This window comes from Pinus tabuliformis, chromosome 5_2 (assembly GCF_031772625.1).
Source record: "Pinus tabuliformis cultivar Carrire ecotype Pingquan chromosome 5_2, CPIR1, whole genome shotgun sequence".
In the NCBI taxonomy this organism is placed as follows: Eukaryota; Viridiplantae; Streptophyta; class Pinopsida; order Pinales; family Pinaceae; genus Pinus; species Pinus tabuliformis.
In genome coordinates, this window is record NC_142306.1 from 878,114,703 (window position 1) to 878,131,976 (window position 17,274).

General features: G+C 39.4%; 1 protein-coding gene across 4 annotated transcripts in view; it reads left to right on the forward strand.

The window, feature by feature from the left end:
• Window positions 1–17,274, forward strand: part of LOC149162106 (protein DETOXIFICATION 44, chloroplastic-like) — a 559,183-nt gene that overhangs the window by 449,658 nt on the left and 92,251 nt on the right. The window contains exon 14 of one of the 4 annotated variants that reach the window (XM_089437139.1): window positions 2,203–2,392. The exons of the other annotated variants lie outside the window; for them this stretch is intronic. The gene's annotated coding sequence lies outside the window, so the exon portion shown is untranslated. Of the gene's footprint in view, window positions 1–2,202; window positions 2,393–17,274 lie in introns of those variants that run through there. 4 annotated transcript variants of the gene reach the window in all.

The window sequence follows — 17,274 nt, forward strand, 5'->3', positions numbered from 1 at the left end:
TGTGTAAGACTAATGATTATTACAACATATTCAACAATCATATCAGTGCGCGTGATAAATAAAACAATATAAATGTAAATAAGACAATGCACAAGTAGATACACAAAAATTGGAATCAACTTCTCTTTATTATTCTTCGATCAAGATTACAGACTAGACATCACCCTGCGCACTCAGCTGTAGGGGTCCGCACACTCAGCTGCAGACTCTACTAGGCCTCTGCACACTCAGCTGCAGAGCCTCTTCCTATTACTACAACCCAATACACTTAGACTCTTACTCTATGCTCGAACCATTCGTATTCTCTCTCCTCCTTGTTTGCTATCTTTACAACTTAGAGCCTCGCTCTATTTATACAATCCCATGGTCCATGGACCATGGGTACGCTGACATGACTTTACATTACATTACAATACTTTAGAGCGGACAACCCTATGACTCATCCTATACTTTGCGCTCCGCACCCGCAATTCATGGAGTCTTTACAATACACTTTACCAAAACTTGGGCTTTGAGCCCCAAAACATGTTGTGGGGGGGATTCCATGCCCAACATGATGCCAAGCTTGGTTGGCCATGATGGTGTGCATGCACCTCACGGTGACATCCTATTGAAGCGAACTCTTGTCTCTGTTGCAATCGTTGCATTGGTTCGGCTCCTTCATCCAACTCGTCTGCTAACGTGCGCATGGTCTTCTTGGGTGCGGCTGAATTGAAAACACACTGATGCATAGTGTATGTGCTGGTGGTCATGCACATCTACTTGCTGAAGTACATGTTCAGCTCCAATTGGACTTGCTTCTTGTCTTCCCCTTGGTGAGTGTGTTGAATGGGTTGGATTGCATGCATGCACACAATGACATGCATGATGCTCAATCCCTTGCATGCGATCAACAACACTGCTCACCATGTCTGCTCCGTGTCAGCTACTGGGATGGATCTTTAACTTGTACGGGCACAGTTTCATTCGTGAGTGCATGTTGCGCCCACTGCTGTTCCTGTTCCTACTGCAACTCATTCGTCTACCTGTGAAACTTCATGTTTTTCCTGAATTGTTGCCTCAGCAAATGCAACTTCCTCTTTGTTCCATTCTCTATCTTCGCGCGATTTTCATGTCGCACAGTCACCTCATAGCCCGAGTCTCCAAAGTTGCTTTCATTATCAATGGATCTGCTTGATCTTGCAACTTTGTTCCGCCTCTATGTTGTCAACAACCTTCCTCTTGAATTCATTGCATTCAATGCGTAAATGTTGAGGAGGATGATTGTTGAATCCCAAACCTGCATCTTCCCTATATACCTTTTCAACCTTCTTTTCCATTTATTTGATCCACCAACATGTCAAATCATTGCATATTAGTCTAAAAAGAGCTTATGAAATGGTTTCCTAACTATGTTTATGACTGCTGTTTGATTTAGATTTTTGTTCAAGCAGCTGCGAAAACTTGTCACTTTCCGCAGCCATTTTGTTAAAGACTATGTTACAGGTGTCCAATGGAGAAACCGGCCACATGGGCAAGCTGCAAGTGACATGTACATGGAGTGTGTCCCCTCAGTTCAGCCGAATCACTCACAAACAGCCATGGTCAAAGATGGTCAAAGGAGGGGTCAAACCAAGAGTTTTGCGGTGGCACGGCTCTGTTTTGCCCATGTGAAGGTTTGCGTGGCACGATCCTCAATTTCCGGAGGTGTTGGCACACCTGTGGATCAACCCGTGAACTAAATCGAGCAGCCACCACTCCATGGATTTAATTGTCATAATTACCATACCGCTAGATCTCAGGCCGTGGAGATTTACGTGTCTGTTTGGCAGCGTAGAATCTAGGAATTAGTTGCAGCATTTTCACTTATAAATAATGCGTTGGTATACACTGGATAGTTAGCTTTTGAGATGTAATTTTGACTGTTGTTATAAGTCCACTGTATCGTGCTTTACTTTTTTCTTATTTACTGCACTTTAATATATGAGAAGACAACATTCTTGAATTCGATTTGTGACTGAGTATTGACTGGCTGAGGTTGCAGAGGGCCCCTGTACACCAAGGCTCTATATCTATTGTATAGTTTCTTACTTGCTTTTATTTACTGCTTTTATAATCATTAGCTTGTATATATTACGCTGTTCTGATAATCATGTTAACTGTTGTCCATATTTTCTTTTATGTTTTCTCATGACTGTTAGCTGATCAGTGCTTTTCTTACAGGTTTTTGTAGGCAGCCTAAGCAAATTACATAGTTTTAATGACTACTGACATGAGAACATCTTGTCCTTTCTGCTAATTCATTTACTGAGTTTTAATTCTAGCATTGTCATTTCTTTCAGTTTTGCTTTTCTTATTTATTTTTCTGCCACTTAGATATCATATTTCTCATCTGTTTATGATTTCCTTCCTATAGCCAAGAGACTCAATTAGTGAGGAATCTGAATATTATTTGATTTAGTTTGCTTTCCTACAAGTCAGAAATTAAATTACTTATGTCATTTTCAAGAATTGAAATATGAATGAGTAGTTAAATTTAGTTTCCTTTTATGCAATTTGATTTCCTGCAATTTAAATATCATATTACTCAGCTTGTTTATGATTACTTCCTATAGCTGGAGCGAGTCTAAAGGTGAAGGATCAGAATGTGGGTTGAAGTAGTGTGATTTAGTTTGCTTTGCTTTCAGTCTTTGAGTTGCTTTGAGTTCAGTTTTTATTTTCTTTTCATACAGTAGTAAGGATACTGGGCCATTGTCACTAGTTCACTGTTTTGGTACATTTATTTCCTTTTGAGAATTGATTTCATCACAGTCAGTTTGAAACCTTCTTTTTGAGAACTTTAAAGTTTGGAAAATCACTGTAGAAATCACCATTACCATCCATACTTGAATCATTGTAGAAATCACCATTACCATCCATACTTGACTTTCAATTTCGCCATCTCACACTAGGGAATCCACAGAAGATAAACCCGAAAACAAACTAAAAAAACTCAAAAACGACAAAAGACTAAGAAATTGGTTATCTTGCATATACAGTGCACTTCACTTCAACAGTTTACGACTCTCGGATTGACATTTTAAATAGCAATTTAAGACACACTAAATTGACCAAACAATGATGACGACCCACGAAATGCTACGTTCGTTGTATTCACTACATTCATTGCGTTCGATATGCTACCTTCAGTTATTGTTCATGATGCTTCTCGCTATGATATTTTGATGTTCTTGTCTATGAACAACTTGATATCTTCGTGAGTAGGCAAGCTCATAGATATTTGATTGATTGCATCTCCAGGTGTGCTCTAAATGGTGTCTTCGACTATACTCTCTTTGAAACCATTGTACCTGCATTGCTGAGAGGCATATGAATACCTGCATGATCCGAATGGAAAATGGCATCAACCCATGGTACTCATCCACCCATATTATTCATCGACCCATTGAATTTACCCATGGTATTGTAAATGGCATCTGCCTGTGGTATTGTAAAATCCACCCATGGTACTCATCCACCCATATTATTCATAAACCCATGGAATTTACCCATGGTATTGTAAATGGCATCCGCCTGTGGTATTGTAAAATCCACCCATGGTATTCATTCACCCATGGAATCTACCCATGGTATTGTAACTGAAAAATACTATAAGTAACAAGTCACATTTTGTAAAAGGACAGAGGTTCCGCCACAATGTAGCCTTTACAGTTCAGAGGCATGTAGCCGCCACATCTCTTCTCAGAGATAAGCTACCATCGCCCTAGCTGGTTTATTTCCATTACTATTTTAAATAAAAGTTTCTTTGTGGTTTTTTTTATTAGGCATTCTCCTTTTTCTTCTAGCAATTCAACTTTTTAGATCTTGGGGGTCTCTACCCCAAGATCCATTTCAATTTTTCAGATCTTGGGGGTCTCTCCCCCCAAGATCCATTTCAATCTTTTAGATCTTGGGGACCTCCTCCCAAGATTTGGATCAGTGGTTTCAGAGCAGGTTATGATTCCATGGGAATGAGGGTTTGATGCATATTTCAGTTTCAAATTTTGCAGCAATATTCAATAAACTTCAAGCATGCGCTACAACCTCCACAGAGCACTTTCTTGGGTCAGGCAGGAAGAATTTTTCTTTTTTTTTTTTTCATTTTTTTGCAGGAATTTTTTTTGGGCGGCGACTTTGCAAATCATATCTGAAACATTGGGTACAAAATTTACAAAAACAAATACCAGATCTAGATTCCTCTCGAAAAATCACCCAATTTAAAAAAAAATGGGTCGAATTGAAGTTCGGATGTGGGAGATATCGCTGATTTAAAATTAGCTATTTTATCAGAATTTTTGTGACAGCGGAACTGTTGCAGCGCGAATCTGAGATCTCAGAGTGTCCAGATAGGGATTTCTAACTCATGGGAAGATGAAAAATGATCCTTCTGCTTCTAAAAACATGTTATAATAAATATTCTGAGTTATATTGGCCGAGTTATGTCCATTTTAACTTTGGAGCAACATTCGGAGTGGGTTTCCATTGGAGACGTGCCCTCCCACCCCACTTTAGTAAGCACCTGCTTCACATTCATCAGTTTCAACATAGCAGCATTCAGCTTGGGTTATTTTGAGACGTGCCCTCCCACCCCAGGCTATGTAGGCACCTGCTACTTCATCAACAACCAACATCATGGGTATGGGTCAACCGCATAAAATCTTTGTCATCAAATGGAAAATGGCATCAACCCATGGTACTCATCCACCCATATTATTCATCGACCCATGGAATTTACCCATGGTATTGTAAATGGCATACGCCCGTGGTATTGTAAAATCCACCCATGGTACTCATCCACCCATATTAATCATAGATCCATGGAATTTACCCATGGTATTGTAAATGGCAGCCGCCTGTGGTATTGTAAAATCCACCCATGGTATTCATTCACCCATGGAATTTACCCGTGGTATTGTAACTGAAAAATACTATAAGTAACAAGTCACATTTTATAAAAGGACAGAGGGTCCGCCACAATGTAGCCTTTACAGTTCAGAGGCATGTAGCCGCCACATCTCTTCTCAGAGATAAGCTACCATCGCCCTAGCTGGTTTATTTCCATTACTATTTTAAATAAAAGTTTCTTTGTAGTTTTGTTTATTGGGCATTCTCCTTCTTTTTCTTCTAGCAATTCAACTTTTTAGATCTTGGGGGTCTCTACCCCAAGATCCATTTCAATTTTTCAGATCTTGGGGGTCTCTCCCCCCAAGATCCATTTCAATCTTTTAGATCTTGGGGGCCTCTTCCCAAGATCCGGATCACTGCAATACCTGGAGACATGGCAACACTCATGGTAAGCAAGCTGTCAGTCGAAAACCAAAATGAACTTGAGAAATGACTTGTAACATACCTGTGTGACTGATCATGAAGGTTGCGCAATTTTGGCCGAGAGGTCAGGAGACTGACTGCCAAGACTGCACAAGGAACAGTCTGGGCTGCTAGGAGACTAACTGACTGCTGGAACTGCACAATGCACAGTTCAATATGGCTACCAAATGCTAGAATTGCGTCATGCACAATCTCAGCTCGCAATCGCTGCAGGGTCAGTGACTTCATTGCACAATTTTCTGGGCCAACAGTCACTGTCCCTTAGGATTACGCAAAGAAGGCCTAAGGAACAGTTGTTGGGTAGAAATGCACATTTCTGGAGAGGAAGGAAGAGCCTTCCCTCTCAGGATTGCACAATGCTGTCTTGGTGAGGCTCTTGGTGAGGCAGAGTTTGGGCCAAGGCTGTCCAGACTCACCGACGGGCAACTGAAAGCGAATGTGAGTGCGAATGCATGGTGATACTGAGTGTAAGCATAAGTGAATGATCATGCATGCAAACGACGAATACCAGATTCAGAAAATGGAACAACATGCATGTGGGTGAGGCGAGTCGCCGAATCAACGACTGTTCGTGAAAAACAATTTTATGTATGCGACAACAGTGAGATAGCAACGAAAACTGAAACAGTGCTACGACAAGCTAGTATACATGTAAACGATAGCGAGCGTTCAAAGAAATCAAGCAAACAATATTCACACAAAGCACAAAAAGTGATAGAAATGTGCCGATTGCTCCTAGATGTGATGTGGGATGTCAAAGCTACAAGGTTGATGTGAGGAATGAGCTTTGCAGCGTTGGTTGATGAGTTTTGATAACATCGAGGTTGTGACGCGCATGCCACAAATGTAAGGAAAGAGACACTTGGTGGGAGGTATGGTCCTTGCATGTAACCTCCAACTGCTAAACATAGATCCCTGAAACAAGGGATGCCTTTGTATGCTGCCTTGGGAGAAGCAGCCCATGCATGCAAGTCTGTTTTGCTCTATCTTGGAGGGAACCGGTCAACTCAGCTGCACATGCAAGAGGCTGTTCAATTGCTTGAAGGAAATGTGCATTTCTTGCTGGGAGTTGGGCTGACTTCCCAGGAGATTTGCACAATTTCTAGACAGAGCATCTGAATGTTGCCCATATTTGCGGAAATTCTGGGTTGAGCAGCCCTGCTGGGGAAAATTGCGCAATTGTTGGGAGTGTTGACTGGTAGAATTGCGCAATCTTGGAGCCCAGTGGCTGCCAGACATGATTGTGCAATTTTTGGAAGGAAGGCTGGTTGCCCTTCAGAAATGGGAAATTTTCTTGGAGAAGCTGCTCAGCCTACAACTGGACCAAGTCCAGGTGGACAACCTATGAGGGGAATGCATCAAGCTGTGATCGACAGGCGTTAAAACAAAACGCTGAAGCTTGTGAACTTGACGAAGCAAGGCAAGATGCTGTGAAGAGTTGGAAGGGCGGCTCCAAAACGAAGCTAAAGCAAAATTTTGGAGGGTGGTTACATCCGCTACAACACTTGGCGACACACTGGTAGAACTCCATCTCTCTGAATGGACCTTGTTCGTGAAAAGCAATTCTAACACCTCTGGAAGTATTGTTCAGTTCTTAGATCCTCTTGGTTTCCACACTAGCTTGATTATAATATCTAGCATCTGCCAAGCTCTTGGTCGATTGACACACATTCCAAGCCAGGGCATGTTTTGATTGGGGTTGAGGGGTATATTGGTGCACAAGCAGTACAGTCGTAAGAGTCTTAGTTTCATCTCTGGTGTTTCTCCGCTGCTAGCAGGTCTGAATAGTACCCCGGTAGAGTCACATAGGAACACAAGCATGGCTCTGCTGCCATCGAGCTTGGTCATGACCTCGACGGAGTTACTTGCGTCACCTCTCTGCGCAAGAAGCCTTTCTCTTCTTTCACCTTATTCATTTTCATTTTTTCAAACTTTTTTTTTACTTTTTTTCATTTTTGTAACTGTCATAGTACTTATTCATTTTAGAGGCGGAAGAGGGATCCCGACTTATTTAGAGCGGAAGAGGTTGTTCCAGCAGAGAAGTAGTTTATTATACCTCTGACGTACTTGTTAAGGTTTCCCCCCTCACCTTACTCTACTTGACTGAGCTGACAATGGTTAATCTAAAACCAACCGACTAGAGTGGGTGACACTAATTAGCGCGCAAGCATTGTGTTTTCACTAAGGTTCACTTTGAATAGTACGTATTTTCCTTCGACGTATCATGGACTAAAAGTAACAAGTTATTCATACAGAGGCAAGATGACAGATACCCAAGTAGTGATTGTTGTAAAATTTTATTTCATAATTTTCATCATTAACTTTATTAACAATATTTATCATCTCAACAGACTGAGCTAACTAAGAAAATTTTAAATTAAAATGACTACATTAATCTCATACATATTTAACATATTTAAAATGACTCTATTAATATTCGATGTATTTACATATTATTGGTAAAATTAATCATAGATTCGATAATTTTCCTTGGCAGCACATGACTGAAACCAACCTAAATCTATCTTAACTCCGTATCTATCAAGTGCTAAGAGGATCAAATCTCTCGAGGTGCAAACCTTTCCTCAAGTTTTTTACTCAAAAAAAGAGGTTTGCATCTTGAAAGATTTAATCCCTCTTGACGCCTTATAGATCCATAGTTAAGATGGATCTAGTTTTGAAAATAATTAAGAAATCCATTTTGTGTTATTATGTTTCTTGTTTCATAACAGAGAATGGGTGTTTCATTGTGTTGATAGTGCTACTAAGTGAACATTCCTTGATCAAAGTTCATACCCTCTCACTGGCACTACCACTTTGCAAGACAAAAGAAATGTGAAATAGACGTGCAACCCATTAAATAAGTTGCGAAGGTTGTTGCAACATATATAGGTGGTCATGTCATGTTGCAAAAAGAGGTGTTGGCCCACTCCCATTTTCGATAATATTTCAACTTTTGAATTTAATTCCCGATGAATGTGATTAAAGGGTATAACCATAAATATTCTAATAAGATCCATAATTCTAATCATCCTATGATCCAATAAAGAGGTGTATAAGGAAGTATAACCTTTCATCCAATATATAACAACCTTTGAATCCCCTATCACTTGTAAGTTTATATTGTTGAAATGACATAATTAAAATGACTAACATAGACGACTAACTTTTATTACTGTAGTTATTGTTAGGTAGTCATATTTTTGTTCCTATACTAAATTAGTCATTCACATTAGTTATTTTTAATAGTATTACTTATTATCTAGTCATATATTTTAACTCGGGACTAAATTAGTCATTTATGTTAGTCGTTTTTAGTTGAGTTTCTTAATATTTCTAATTTTTGGTAGTATTTAACTTGGAAAAGTTGTGGTGACTAACTTTTTTAGTCACCTAGTCACTAATTTCACCATTTTCTACTAGTGCATGCCCTTGGGGAACCTTTGCCTATCGGGGCCTTCCATTTGGCCTTTGTAACGCACCTACTACCTTTCAAAGAGAAATATTATGACTTTTATTTGATCTAGTTCATGATAGTGTTGAGATTTACATGGACGACTTTACCTCATATGGGGATTCCTTTACAGAAGCTTTGAAAAACTTAGAGAAAGTACTTGAAAGATGCAAGAAGACATATGTTTCTCTAAGTATAGTCAAATTCCATATGATGATGAAGGAAGGGATAGTATCGGGACACTTTCTTTCAGCTGCAGGAATTTAGGTTGATCCTGCAAAGGTAGAGGTAATCTTAAAATTTCCTACGCCTAAGACACCGACACAGGTACACAAATTTATTGGTTATGTTGGCTATTATAGGTGTTTCATAGAATTTTTTTCTAAAATAGCATTCCCACTTTTTCAATTGTTACCTAAAGATGCAGAATTTGTGTGGACAAATGAATGTGAAGCAACTTTTGTAGAAATCAAAGAACTAGTCTGCAAGGCTCCAATATTACGTGGTCGTTACTAGAAGCTCCTGTTTCACATCTATATTAATGCTTCTCAAACAACAGTAGGGGCGGTTTTGGGGCAGCAGGAGGACAAGAAGCCATATGCAATTTACTATGTCAGCAAGAATTTGACCCCTACTGAATTAAATTACACGGTAACTGAAAATGTGTTCTTGGTTGCCATTTACATTGTTAATAAATTTCATCATTATATCATGGGGTATCCTACTTTTGTGCACACTGATCATACAACTATCAGGTATCTAATGAACAAACCAATAACCCCTGGTCGCGTTACAAGATGGTTGTTGTTAATTCAGGAGTTTGATATTACCATTGTAGATAAACCAGGGAAAGATAATGTAGTTGAGGATTTCCTGTCTAGGATGGATACTAGTAATGATTACACCCGTAGAGGATAGTTTTCCAGATGAACATCCTTTTGCAATTTCTACTCACACTCCGTGGTATGCAAATATTGCTAACTATCTTGCTATAGGAAAGGTGCCTCAACACTTGTCTTACAGAGAACAACAAAGGATTATCCATCATAGTGCTCATTATTCATGGATAGAGGGATACCTCTTTTACACAGGATTTGATCAGCAAATACGACGCTGCATAAGTGGAGATGACATCTATGATGTTCTAAGAGCTGCTCATGATGGCCCCTGTGAGGAAAATTTTGCAAATAAGCAGACAGGTCATAAGTTGTTACACATGGGATACTATTGGCCTTTTATTTTTTGTGTTGCAAGGAAATATGTTAGAGGGTACAATAGTTGCTAGCGGATGGGTCAGCCTGGTCAGGTAGATGAAATGCCATTAAAACCTCAACTACCTCTTGAGCCCTTTGAAAAAGGGCTATTGATTTTGTCAGGCCATTTAATCCGCCTTCACAATAGAAAGTTCACATTCTGGTTTCACGGATTACGTAACAAAGTGGGTAGAGGCCAAGGCTGTTTTGAAAGCAACGAAACAAGTTGTCTCAGACTTTTTATTTGAATAAATTCTTACACGGTATGGAGCTCCTAGAGAGATAGTTTCAAATGGAGGCGCATGATTTACATCACATCTGATAGCAGAACTCATGAAGAAATATGGAATCAAGCATAGGGTAACATATCCATATCACCCTCAGGCGAATGGTTAAGTCGAAAGCACGAACAGGGTACTATAGAATAGTCTTACAAAGACCATAGCAAACCAAAGCGAAATTGCGCTGAAAAACTTCCTGAGGAACTATGGGCGTATAGAACAACATGGCGGAACACAACATGGTTTTCACCATATGAGCTTGTCTATGGGAAATCCCCTTTGTTTCTAGTGGAATTCGAAATCAAGACGCTCAAGATAGCCCTTGAAGTAGGTTTAGATCTTTCAGAAGCCCAGAAACACCGACTGGAATGGTTGAATGAGTTGGATGAAATTCATTTGGTACTTGTCTAGAATACTGCTATAATCTAGTAGTATCGAACTAAATGGAACGATAAATTCATTAAGAAAAAGGTGTTTCAAAGAGGGGATTAGCCATTACTCTATGATTCTCAATTCAAGGATTTTAAGGGAAAACTCTACTCCGAGTGGATGGGACCATATGAAGTTGATATTGTGTTCGATAATGGGACCATTAGACTTATCACAATTGATGAGGCACATACTCCTTTGATCGTGAATGGACATCGCCTCAGATTATATCATCGTCTAGCTTCAAGAGACTCCTTTATCAAATATCTTTCTAATAACTTTGGTTTTGAAGTTATTAGTGTAGGAAATTCCTCCTCTGCACCCTTGATTTAAAAAATAAATAATAATAATAATAATATTAAAAAAAAATATATATATATATATATATATATATATATTCAATGTTGTTACTAATCTATCATTCTTTTTCTTGCAGGTACCTCACTGGCGTTGTTACTCCTTCGATGTTGTTACTCTGATGATGACAATTTTGTCTAAGTATTTCACTGGTGTTGTTACTCCTCTAGTGTTGTTACTTTGGTCATGGTAATCTTGACTAAGTACTTCACTGGTGCTGTTACTCCTCCAATGTTGTTACTCCATGGCGATGACGATTTCGTCTAAGTATTCCAGTGTTGTTACTCCTCTGGTGTTGTTGTTTCTTTGGTGCTGTTACTCCTCCGGTGTTGTTACTCCATCGTGATTTCTTCTAAGTGTTCTGGTGTTGTTGCTCCTCCGATGCTATTACTTCGTCGCGATTTCGACTAAGTGTTCAAGTGGTGTTGTTACTCGTCGAGTGTTGTTACTTCCCCGATGTTGTTACTCCCCTGTTGTTGTTACTCCGTCAAGGTAAATTGCCAGGTACGTCCCTGATCAACTTTGTGGATTTGATTAATTCTTCATGTGACATGACTCGATATGACTGCGAACAGTCATCCCTTAGTTGGGGGGAGGTACTATAATGATAACTTATTAAAACTTGTGCTAAGCGCATTCACTCCACGATTTTCTACCATACTTCGCACGATACTCATATGCATCGAGACTTGAAGTTAGTACTGTTGTACTAATGAAAGGTCCTTTCCAACACTGTGAAATAATTACCGTCCATTATTATCCATTATCTACCATAATTTTTCCATATTCCATCATTATCCTTCCGATTTTCACTCTCATTGCACCCCATCGCTATCACAACTCTCACTGCAAATCTACCTGCCGACACTCCTTCCCGATGATCTGTTGTTACTCTGAAGTGTTGTTATAGGCCATTGCAGAATGGGTGGATAGGTTGTGAGACACAAACTAGAGAATACAAAGTAGGTTCGACACAATGCAGATGCTTGACAAGTCTTCTTAGATGCAGGGTGGCATATGTATTTTGAGAGGCTACAAGGATTTGATGAAGCCATTACAGTGGAATTTGCGTTAAACTTGGAAGAAAATCATTCTAGAGTTTGTGGTTTGGCTATTTCTGTCACGAAGGAAGCTATGTCAATTGCCAGTGGATTACAATGAGAAGGTTAGAAATGGTTCTCTTGAAAGTCTCCTCTACCAGAGTTTCCGGAATTGTTTTTGCAGGCTGGGGAGACAACGGTCCAGAAAGGAAGAGGGTATGATCGTAAATCACTGCCATATCCATGGGGTGAGGTGGAATATTTTGTAACGAGGTATGTTACCTGTGAAGGTCATTTCTCTACATTGTTTAAATATCATTTCAAAATCCTTGCATGCCTTCGGTTTTGACATGCACAGGTTCGTGCTTCACATGCCATACCTCCTATGGAGCAACCTACACTTAATGGCGTAATCTTCCCAAAGTGACAACCATTAGCGGTTCTTACAAATCATGGGTTGGTTAGATTATTGGTGGTGCATGCTCTATCTCGAACCTCTGTGGCTTGGCCACAATTCACTAAGATGGCAGAGGAAGAACTTGCGAGTATGCTTCCCGTAGGGAAAGAGGAAGAAGATGTAGCACTGGAAGAAGAGGCCACAAACGATGTTGTTCTAGCATCGGCTATTGGCCCAACAGAGATTGATGCAATGGAGATAGAAGAGAGTGCATTTGACACTGCTCCACAAGAACCAACGTCGACTGATAGTCTAGGAGAAAAATCACCAACCTTGGGTGTGGATACAGATGGTGTTGATACACAAGAACCAACGTCACATGTTCGAACTGTTATCACTCAGGTTGTTCCCAAAAGTTGTAAGAAAGGGAATACGATTGAGGTAACTACAGACCAACATTTTAGATACAAATTCTAGCCAATCTGCATTCAGAGAGGGCTCTTTATGATTTAGCTTTGTTTTGAAATGTGTTAGGCTAGCTATGAAGTTCGAGGGTTTTGTTTTGGGTTTGGATTGTGAGATTCAATAGAACAGTGAGGCAAACTGAATAATTCAGTCCATTGGGCATGATGGAGTCAAAGAAGGTAGCTTTCTGGATTAGTTTTCTTAACAGAGAATGGTATCACAGAGCAAGATAGTTAAGCATGGAACAAATTAAGGTTGAAATCAGATGGAATGGACTCAAATGGGTGAAGGGCAGTTAAGAATCCTTCAACATATTGAAAGAGGGAAAATGGGTGATTATTGTTAAGGAGCAATTAAGAATTCCTTAGCAAATAGTCAGTATACGAGAATCAGGTAACAGGAGCAATTAAGAATTCACTGTTATACAAATTCTAAAGAAAACACAGAGAATAATAAAGATTGAAAACAGAGTGTAGTTTAAGCAAATTCTGAATTAATCATTTTCTTTACCATTCAGATTGTGAAACGCAGATGATATAGCAAACACGAAAACTGTAAAACATGAGATATAGGGGACTTATTGATCCGGAGTTTGATTCAAGAATTCTGTGACAAGTCCTCTGCATCAATTCCTCATCTAGTAAGCCAAACAACAGATGGTTCCAACAGCTTTTTATTCCAAAGGTTCAGTATTACAACAAAATCTAGGAATGCCCACCAACCCCAAATACTTCGTTTGGGGGGGTATTTATACAAAATATCTGATGGAGATAATATCTAGTGATGACTAATCCCTTTTTTACAAAAGATAGAGACAAACAGTCTCGAAAACAAGGAAACAATAAATTGATGTTGTGTTGGCTGTTCCATCTTTATCGGATGTACCGGAGGTAGGTTCTGCGAGTTGGTTTACAGTTGTCTTCCACTGATACTCTGTGCTGGTTACTCCGTCTTTGTCAGACATTCTTTGACCCTGATCAGATACACTTTGACCCACTTGACCCTCATTTATCTCTGTTTATCTTTTCATGGAAAAATAGCCCGAAATCTACGTTTTACCCAAGAGAAATTTACAAAATCCCCAACATGTCTTCCCACCATTTTTGCTCTGGAAATTTATGCTTCTGAAGTTTCCTTAAAGTTTCATCAACCTCTGTATACCTGAAAAAATTACGCTGGAGCTGAAACAGATGTTTTACCTTATGCTCAATATAAAATAAGTTCTCTAAGTTATCATAGAGAATTTGGCCTGTGGGGAGTGCTTTTATTCCTGAAGCACTTGTTGATAAACTAACTTGATCAGCAACATATTTGTTCAATTTATGTACATAATCTATGTGTTTCATAAGCCAGTCATTATTTCCTAAAGGACTTGGTAGCCCTTTGTCCTCCAAAATTGTAAACCTTTCCATGAAAGAATTAATTTCTACTTGCATATCCTGACATCTTCTTTCCAAATTCTGCATTAAAGTTCTCTTAGTTAGAACTCTTTTGATTTCCAAAATGGTGTCTGTCCTGTCTGGGATGCCGAGTTGTTCCAATTGTTCCCTATTTCTGTTATTCAAAAAATGTATGAGCCAGTTGGCTTGATCAGGCATTTGTCCTAATAAAGCTCTTGATTTTTGAATTTCTCCATGTGCTGCATTCACTAAGTCAATCTACTCATAGATAGCTTGGATGCATGGCCAGACATTATTTAGGGATTGATTGATGTCGGTCCAAAGAATTCCTTTGATTTCTGCCAGAGGCTTATCCAGAGTGAGATCCTTCTCTAATGTTCTCACTTTATTCTCTAATGCTTTAAACTCTCTTATTTTCTCTGCAACATTTATCTTGGATTTGTCATAATTCTTTTCTACTTTTGCCAATTTTTCGTTTACTTGTTTCAGCGCTCACACTTGGAGTCTCAATTCTTCAATGTCTTTTATCAATTCTTCTGTGCTCATATTAGTACTGCTGCTTGGTGTTGTCGCTGTTGTTTCTGTATCTATAATTACTTCTGTTGTGGCTATTGGGACATTGGAAACTAATGTTGTTCCAAGTGTTGAAGGGATTGCAGTTGGGACTATGGGGATTACCTCAGGTGGCTGGGAGGTCGACTCTCCCTGCTTTTCCTTCAGTGCTTTTTCTAGTGCCTGCTCTATATCATTTAATCTTTCATTAAGCTTCATGAGCAGGTCCATCATCTCTTCTTCTGATTTCTGCTCTATAATTTCTCCACTCTGAGGGTGCTTTGAAGGAGGTAACTTCAGCGGTTTCCTCAGGGCAGCAATGTCCTCTTCCTTCTTCTTGATTAGTGGCTTTATGCCTTTAGCATCTTTGGGGTCATGTCCGAGCTCCATGATGATTTCTTCTAAGGATTTGATTCTGTTATCCTTGGCCAGAGAAGAAGCTTTTTCCCAATGTAACTAAGCTGTTGTGTTGTCTAAGGAACTTTGTAACTGGTGGGCGAACATTTCTTTGTCAGTTAGTGTGGAATAAACCATTTCCCCAGTCTACTTGTGAAGTTCAATTTGGTCCAATGGGTGAATGTCTTTGGCTAGGACCTCCAAGTTTGTTCTGATGTAATCTGCTGCGGACTCGGGTTGCTGTACTTTTGGCTTAAAATAACTCATTAGCAGTTTGTCTTCTTTAATGTCATAGGAAAACATTAATCTTTGCTGGTTTGAGGGGGCCATTTTCAAGTATTGATTATAGATTTCAATTCTCACGGGATCATTTCTGGCCTTTATCTCTGTGAAAGTTTTCTTAATATCTGAGGCATGTTTGCTTTGTGGCCTGGTGGACGACACCTCTACACTGTGTTGTCTTTCTAGCTCCTGCCCATGTGAGTGAGTTGATGTTTCTACCACTGGGGAAGTCCACTGGCTGACTACCCTTTCTGTCCTCTGGCCATCTATGGTTTCTTCAATAATTTCATCTTCTGATGGAGGATTTAATCTTTGTCTCTTTGCACCTGGTTGTTCTGCAGTTCCACTGATAGGTGTGGTGATTTCTCTGTCTCTCTTCTTGTTTCTTTCCTCATTTAGAGGAGTCTGCAATGCTGGAATTTCTGCTGCTTTAGTTTGGGCTGGAGGGACTTGTACTTGACCCTGTTGCTTGGACACCCCTAGCTGATCAGTCATTATTGGCTGCTCTGTAGTTTCTACTTCTTTGCCCTTGGAACTCCTTGTAACTGGTATGTTGGTTTCTTGTGCAGGTTGCTGAGAAGTTCCAGCAGATGATGTTCCAATTCCTGATTGTTGAAGTAGCTTGAATGGTACCTGTTCAAAAGAGTCCAAGTCAAGGGTTTTTTCAAGATTTTTCATAGTCTTTTCCATCTTTTCTTGCTCACTAATTTCTTCTGTTAATGTCCCTTCTACCCATTCATCCTGATTTTCAAACTGCTCAATTTCTGGGATATTATGATGTATATAAACTGACAATCTGTTTCTTACCCTTCTGTTACTTATGAAACTATTTGGATCATATGGCACCCACTGAAAACTCTTCTTCAATCTAAGGTGGTCTTCTAAGATCTTTTCAGCATCTTTCCATACATCCCTAGAATAGATAACATAAGGGCTTAACTGGTTTTTGATTCTTAGCTGGGCCTTTTTCTTTGCATTGAAAAAATGGGTCAAGTCTACATTGATGATCTGTCTGAAATACTCTAATGCAAATAATCTCATGGGCACATATTTAGGCAACTTGAAAGGGCAAATTTCACACCCATACATTCTGATCTCTGTGTAATTTTGATATAGGTACCAGTCACCTATCTTGTACTGTCTAGAAAGTTGCAGAATCTTCTTCATATCACCAGTGATCCTAAGAGGGGAAGCTCCTATCAGCAGAGTGGATACTGGATGTACAAACTAGTCAATGAATTCATTATAAGTATAAGGGCACTCATAGGTATTATGGAAGACTGAGCTCCAAAAGATCACAGACCTTCGATTTCCCTCTGAGTCCAATTTCCTGACGGGGAAAGGAAAGTAGTCTGGTTGATGATATAACAAAAGGTGGTATATGAAAGATGTATATTTAAAAACTCCTTCCCTATCCAAATTCATGAATTGTGCATGGATTTTGTTGGCAATGAAAGTGGCATAGTCATATTTGACAGCAAGGGGCTGTCTTGGAGTAAAGATTGATAGTAAAGCTAAGGTGATCTCATCAACATATTCACTTGTTTTAAATCCCATGACTAGGGATATCATGTCAACAATACGTCTGCCAGTGTCAGTGAAAAAAGCGTGCAGATAAGGAG